Source organism: Rhinatrema bivittatum, unplaced genomic scaffold (genome assembly GCF_901001135.1).
Source record: "Rhinatrema bivittatum unplaced genomic scaffold, aRhiBiv1.1, whole genome shotgun sequence".
Classification (NCBI taxonomy): domain Eukaryota; kingdom Metazoa; phylum Chordata; class Amphibia; order Gymnophiona; family Rhinatrematidae; genus Rhinatrema; species Rhinatrema bivittatum.
Genome location: NW_021821516.1, coordinates 1 through 7,735, shown reverse-complemented (window position 1 = coordinate 7,735; position 7,735 = coordinate 1). Strand labels below are relative to the sequence as shown.

The window sequence follows — 7,735 nt, the reverse complement described above, 5'->3', positions numbered from 1 at the left end:
CTCACTGACTAATAAATAATCACTATATCCTTCTTTGTCCTGTGGTCTGGGGGTAGCCTTAGCAATAGCTAGCTAGCTAATGCTATTAGCTCAATAAAGTTTTAAAAATGAATACCAAACTAATTTATTAACTTGTTTAATGTACTATATTTATTATATATTTCTTTGACCACAGAATCATAATGCCCCTACCAGTACCCTCTGGAAAAAAACGTGTTGCTAGTGATAGTGCTACTGGAAAGAGCTGTCTGCCAGTCCCTAGGAAAAAACTGCGATTTGTTGAGAAGAAAGAGGATGTAGAAGTGCAAGGAAACTTGTTGCAAGGGAAGGAACGAGCAAAATTTGAGGGAAAGGTGAAAAGATTAGATGAAAGAATGGTGCTACAGAAAGTATTGGATGATGATGATGAATCAGATATTGAGGAGGAGGAGGAGGAGGAGGAGGAGGAGGAGGAGGAGGAGGAGGATGATGATCAGGAGTTTTTGGCTAGTAAACATTCTGAGGAGAAGGAGGAGGAGGAGAACAGAAGCAATGACAATGTTAGTCAGATTGCAAAACAAACAACTACTGCCAGTGCCAGCAGTATTGCTGGTACCCTGTCCCCTACACCATTTGAACATCCACGTGTGACTACTACTACTACTACTATTTCTACTACTAGTATGAAAATGACAAGTATCCAGCCTAGAGTAAGGAACAGTACAAGGACATCAAAGATTTGGAATCATTATCATGTTGTGGCTGACCAGAGATTTGGACAATGTATCCATTGTAAAAAGATGGTGAGCCGTGGAAGAATTATTGGACATCTTACTAACAGCAACATGAAATATCACCTTGAAAGAGAACATAGAGCACTGTTGCTTGCAGAAGAAGCTGGTCCCACTGTGCTTGCCCAGGCTTCAAGTAAAGCAACAGGGAAGCAGCCACAGAAGGAAAGTAGTAGTAGTACTAAAGATAAAGAAGATACAGATTGTGTGCATCTGCAGAAGCAGCAGTCTCCTCTTCCTCATCCCAGCAGCAGCGGCAAGCTACCATGGAGCAGATGGGGTGGTGTTCTTCTGCAATGTCACAGAGCAGGAAGCAGGCAATGTCTAAAGTGGGTACACGACATATTGCTCTAATGATTGCTTTGGATGATCAGCCGCTGCAGATTGTAGAAAATGAGGGATTTAAGCGGATGCTCCATTATTTCGCCCCTTACTACAAACTTCCTTCAAGAAGTACATTTAGCCGTCAGGTGCTTCCTTCCCTATACAGAAAATGTCGTGCTGAAATGCAGATTATGATGGCAAGGGCAAAGGGGAGGAGCATCCATCTCACCACTGATGTTTGGACTAGTATGAATGCAATGCATGCATATTTATCTCTAACAGCACATTGGTGGCAGCTGGATGAGGCATTAATACCTGTAAGCACTAGCAGCATTGGCAGTGGCAGTGGCAGCAGCTCCAAAAGGTTTCGCCAGGATACCATTGGGCTTTACTGCATGCTCAAGTGCTAGACAAGAGACATACTTCCGAAAATATCTTACACGCAATTCAGGGGATGATGGAAAAATGGAATGGGCTCCTTAGAAGCAGTGATATGGAATGCTTAAATGGATTTTTCATTACTGACAATGGTTCCAATATTATTAAGGCTCTGGCTGATGGTAGATTCAACGGCATCCGATGCTTTGCACATACCCTGCATCTGATAGTGAGGGATGCTTTGGGGCTTAGTGGCAAGGAAGGTGGTACTACTAGTTGTAGTAGTCAACTCCTGAAGCGGTTGATTGAAAAGTGTCGCAAAATAGCTGGGCATTTCAATCGTAGTGTAAAAAGTGGGAAGCAACTCAGAAAGAGGCAAATAGCAGTTGGCGCACCTTTGCACAACCTTCTTCAGGATGTGCCTACCAGATGGAATTCCACCTATCTTATGTTGGAGAGGTTGTCTGAACAGCAGACACCTCTTCATGATTTGGCAATGGCAACTGAAATTGGATTGGAAAATCCTCTTGGATGTCAGGACTGGACAAACATTGCACACATGGTGCATGTCCTCAAGCCTTTCAAAGTATATACTGATGCATTGAGTTCAGCTAATGCCACTTTGGGTGGTGTCATCCCTGTAATAAACTATCTGGAGGAGGTATTAGAGGAATTTCTGCATCATCCAGATTTCTCTAAGGAAGTGTTAATGCTTGTTAAATGCTTAAAAGAGCAAGTTGAAAAAAGATTGAAACCTCTCATGCAAAGGGATTGCTATATGTTAGCCACGATGTGTGACCCACGTGTGAAAGGCAGTATTGCTCTCAAGAACAATGCTCTTACACATTGGAAAAAAAAGTTGATTACAATGGTTGAAAACATAATGTCTAACAGGGTCTGTTCCACTGCTAACGATGAAAAAGATTTAGTATCATCCTCTCAGTCTCCAACTCCATCCTGCTCAAGTACTAGTATGATCAGCTGCTCCCCTACCCCTTCCATAACACATCAAAATATGAGTCATTCCACATTTAATGAACTGCCTGCCATGTCACAAGCAATCGCATCAGCTGTTGGCAGAAGAGTTACTACTGAGTCCTACCTGCAGGAGAATGTTTCAGAACTGCATGTTAAGAGTTTTCTGTCTGAGCCAATTCAGAGCATGGACTCAGATCCCTTGAGATATTGGGCACAGAAAGCTTCAATGTGGCCTGATCTTGCAATACTAGCACAGCACTTTCTTTCCTGCCCGCCAACAAGTGTGCAAAGTGAAAGAGTATTTTCAATGACAGGGAACATAGTGAGTCCACACCGTGCACGTTTGTCTCCAGACTTAGTCGAGCAATTGGTTTTTATCAAAACGAACTTTCCACAGCTTGGGTATCCGAACTTTCCCTGTGACTGGGAGGAGTGAGTCTCTTGTCGAGGGCCGAGATCCAAGGTCAAGGGGTGGAAGAGAGGCTTGGCTCTATGCAGCTGTGCTCCCCGCATCGCTTGCTGGGGCGCCCGGCCACAAGAGGCAGCAGCGGCCACAACATTGCCGCTGCTGCCTCTTGTGGCCCACAGGAGAAGCCAGTCTGGGAGTCACAAGACATGAACACTCTGTCCTGCTGCGTCTCCAACACAGGCTTCTCACTCCCAGGCTCCTTTCCCCCAATGTCCACCTCTGAGGGCAGGCAAGTCCTCGCTGGGTTCTTCTGCCTCAGCGTCCATCTCTGACAGCATGATTGTGTGAATGAAGTATGAAAGAATTTCAGGCCAATACAATATTAATTGCACTTACAGTGCACAGAGAGGTTGATACTCTAACTAAGTAGCTAGTGGCTGTACTAGTAGTAGCTAGCTACTAGCTACTGGATATCCAAGTACTAGCTACTACTTGGATATCCAGTTTATATCCAACTAGTAGCTGCTACTACTACTAGCTACTAGTTGGATATAAACTGTTACTGTCTGTTATATCCACTACTGTAACATATATTGATTAACCAAATATATACAGACACCCCTTGAGTGTAATAAAAAGAGAAAACTGAGCACCCAGAAGTTGTACATTTCTGAAGGATTTTTTGTTCATGAGTCTGCTTTCTCCTAGTCCTTAACTCCTACTTTAGTATCACAAGCATTACATTTTTTGCTTCAAATGGCTGTCTTGGTCATGGAGCAATTTTGGCATTGACGTGTGAGTCATTGCAGTAGCTTGAGTGCTGCACACACTGCACACAGTGCACAATATTGTATTGGCCAGGTTGAAAGATGTGTGAATGGTCAGTAGCCACGGTGAAGCCTTGACGTTGGCGCTACTGCTCACAAGTATACAACTTGTGCTAATTCAGCCAGACTGAATGTTGTATGGAAGTGTATGACTAACTTAGTTACTACTACTAAAAACAATGAAATGTGTTGGATTATAATAGACATACATCCGTACATGTCTGCTCTTTGTAATTTAGTAGTACCATACTATATTATTTTGGAATAATAATTATTAGTTAAATGACTAATAAAATATTATATAAAAAAGAACAAGCAAACATTTACAATATAAACAAATTATTTTAACATTTATATTCACACCACCACCACAGTACACACATTTAAAAAAAAAAAAACAAAACAAAAAAAAAAACCCAGGCCAGCAGCCCAGGTCAAGGCGAAATATGATGCCTTGACTTCATGATGTTGCAGCAGGGTCAGGCTCATGTGGAGAGGAGGGTGTCGCCACTGGAGAAACCTCCTCTGAAGCAGAGGGAACTGGCACCTCCTCCTCATGAGGCATCTCATGAGGAGGAGAAGCCATTTCCCTCTGCTCCTGAGGGGCCTCCTCCAGGGCTAACAACCTCCTCTCCACATTGCTCACACTGGCCTGCACCTCTCCGACCCTCTGCTGCAACATCATGAAGTCGGCATCATATTTCGCCTTGAACTGCCGTACTTCCTGCAGGATCTCCTCCAACTTTGAATATTGTGCACAGCAGCACTTACATGTTGGAGGAGATCCTGGAGGAAGTACGGCAGTGCTGGTGCTGGTGCTGGCACTGGCGCTGGCGCTGGTGGTGGTGCTGGTGGTGGTGCTGGTGGCAGTGGTGGGCCGCTGGCTCCTGGCAGCTTTTTCTGGTCCTATAAAGAAATTAAAATAAATAATAATTCAACATGAGACACAGAACTATACATTATACATACATTACATAGTCAGATATGACAAATAAAAAAGCAAATACTACTGGATGCGTGTGAGCAAGTTTATAAAATAATCTACCCCTTATTTAGTTTATTGACCTTGAGGATTATAGAAAAATGAGGAGTCCATTGCAGGGGAGAAGGAGTGGAGGGGGAGAGTGGAGGGATATCAAATCTATCAACATAGATTAGAGAGAATACATAATTTGAAGGATTGGAAGGAGAAATAATAGTCAATCTCAGGTTACACAGAATATGATGGTAGGAGATACACTACAAACCTCTTCTTTTTTTCACCTTCAATTCTTTAGTTTACTATCATAGCCACTCAGTGTCATTTAATATATACAAATAAATAAATACACACATCCCCCCATTCCCAATCCCCAGCCACTATAACTGACTGATATAAAAAAAAAAAGATTTTGTTTTTCAGCCTCAGATAATATATACTACTGTACTGGCTGTGCCAAGATATATTATTTCCTACCTAGACCACTTGTTGTTGCTGCCTCCGTCCTCCTCTGGTGACAGCTCTGCCTCCCACTAGGCCCAGGAAGCCCCGCCTCGTCCCTACCTGGGTGTTGTTCTGTACAAGACAAATCAAAATTCAGAGAACAACAGTTAGAATTTTAAAAACAAGAATGAGATCAGACACAATGATTCATTCACTGTTATAGTAAAGAAACATTTTTAACACAAATTCCATTACAATTAATTGAATAGTTGTGTAATGTGTGTTGTTCTTGTGTAGTATTCTGAAAACAACTTACCAGGCATGGAACGGGGCAAGGTTCGTCGGATCTCCTCGAGCCACCTACCCTCGTGCAATCGCAGATGGCGACCTGAAAATTAGAGGAATATACAGGAAAAAGAATAACATTGATTAATTTTTACAACATGCCCATGTTTTGCCTTGACCTACTAGATTATTTTTTATGCAACATACAAAAGTTAGTTATACATAAATACTATTTTATTTATATTTCAATGTGGCTTTCAAAAAAATCCCAAATACCACCATTTCAAAAAGATAAATATCAATATCAATAATATACCACAGATAATTTTATTTCCTTTGTAGTCTAGTTATTAAGTATTAATACTAGTATAGTATAGGGTAAGGGTGGTACACTAGTAGCTAGCTAGCTAGTAGCTAGCTACTAGTATTTCTGTTTTTTTAAAATATATTTACTTAACATTATAACTTTTATTACTTATAGTAGTTAATTATTACATTATAATTATATAACTCACTGTATGCTACTAGTAGCTGCTACTGTAGCTAGTATTACTATCATACTCTATTTAATTTTCAATGACAAATAATATACATAATTTATAATTGAATAATATGATCAACATTATTATTTCTCACCTTTCTTTTTGAGGTCTTCCACCTCACGAGGGTAGGAGGCCCGCCGGCAAAACTCCTCCTGGAGAGAGGCCCAGGCAGCAGTCTCCCTTTGCAGGTTAGGCCTGCTGCCTGAGGGGGTGTACAGGTTCCTCTCATCCAGGAGCATGAGCCGGGCCAGGAGGTCCACGTCGCCCTGGGTAAAGCGGGGCTTCCTGGACCTTGCTGCCACCTTGGAGGAGGACGGTGGGGAGGAGTCAGACTCCCTCCCCCTGTCCTCACCGGACTCCCTTTCACGTTCCATCCTACCATGAGAAAATAAAAAAGAAGATGAAAAAAAGTATGTGCTATAGGACAGCTGTTTGTTCAGAAGCTCACACACTAATGCAGGGAGGGGCTAGGCAGCTCCCCCCTGTCTGTGAAGCCAGCCCTCAGCCCTCACCCTCACAGTGACAGTACACTATTCAGTTCAGTGGCAGGGACATGGGGGGAGGGGAGGAGTGAGGGTCCGGCAGCTGCGCTCCCCCCCCCCTGTCTGTGAAGCCAGCCAGCCTCTCACTACGTAATGCAGGCAGGGAGGGAGCTGTCTCGGCCCTCACCCTCACAGTGACAGACAGTACGCTATTCAGTTCAGTGGCAGGGACATGGGGGGAGGGGAGGAGTGAGGGTCAGGCAGCTGAGCCCCCCCCCTGTCTGTGAAGCCAGCCAGCCTCTCACTACGTAATGCAGGCAGGGAGGGAGCTGTCTCAGCCCTCACCCTCACAGTGACAGTACGCTATTCAGTTCAGTGGCAGGGACATGGGGGGAGGGGAGGAGTGAGGGTCAGGCAGCTGAGCTCCCCCCCCCCTGTCTGTGAAGCCAGCCAGCCTCTCACTACGTAATGCAGGCAGGGAGGGAGCTGTCTCGGCCCTCACCCTCACAGTGACAGACAGTACGCTATTCAGTTCATTCAGTGGCAGGGACATGGGGGGAGGGGAGGAGTGAGGGTCAGGCAGCTGAGCTCCCCCCCCCCTGTCTGTGAAGCCAGCCAGCCTCTCACTACGTAATGCAGGCAGGGAGGGAGCTGTCTCAGCCCTCACCCTCACAGTGACAGTACGCTATTCAGTTCAGTGGCAGGGACATGGGGGGAGGGGAGGAGTGAGGGTCAGGCAGCTGAGCTCCCCCCCCCCTGTCTGTGAAGCCAGCCAGCCTCTCACTACGTAATGCAGGCAGGGAGGGAGCTGTCTCGGCCCTCACCCTCACAGTGACAGTACGCTATTCAGTTCAGTGGCAGGGACATGGGGGGAGGGGAGGAGTGAGGGTCAGGCAGCTGAGCTCCCCCCCCCCTGTCTGTGAAGCCAGCCAGCCTCTCACTACGTAATGCAGGCAGGGAGGGAGCTGTCTCGGCCCTCACCCTCACAGTGACAGTACACTATTCAGTTCAGTGGCAGGGACATGGGGGGAGGGGAGGAGTGAGGGTCAGGCAGCTGAGCTCCCCCCCCCCTGTCTGTGAAGCCAGCCAGCCTCTCACTACGTAATGCAGGCAGGGAGGGAGCTGGCGCGGCCCTCACCCTCACAGTGACACGCTATTCAGTTCAGTGGCAGGGACATGGGGGGAGGGGAGGAGTGAGGGTCAGGCAGCTGAGCTCCCCCCCCCTGTCTGTGAAGCCAGCCAGCCTCTCACTACGTAATGCAGGCAGGGAGGGAGCTGTCTGTGTGACACTGACAATCTCTGTTAAACTTTTTTCAC

At 45.6% G+C, this 7,735-nt stretch overlaps 1 long non-coding RNA gene across 1 annotated transcript; it reads right to left on the bottom strand.

Moving 5' to 3' along the window:
* Positions 1–5,202: 5,202 nt before the first annotated feature.
* Positions 5,203–6,068, bottom strand: LOC115082712. Its single transcript, XR_003854232.1, has 3 exons — positions 6,031–6,068; positions 5,426–5,497; positions 5,203–5,241 (listed from the first exon to the last, which is right to left on the bottom strand). It is a non-coding gene; the product is annotated as an uncharacterized LOC115082712 (long non-coding RNA).
* Positions 6,069–7,735: the final 1,667 nt, after the last annotated feature.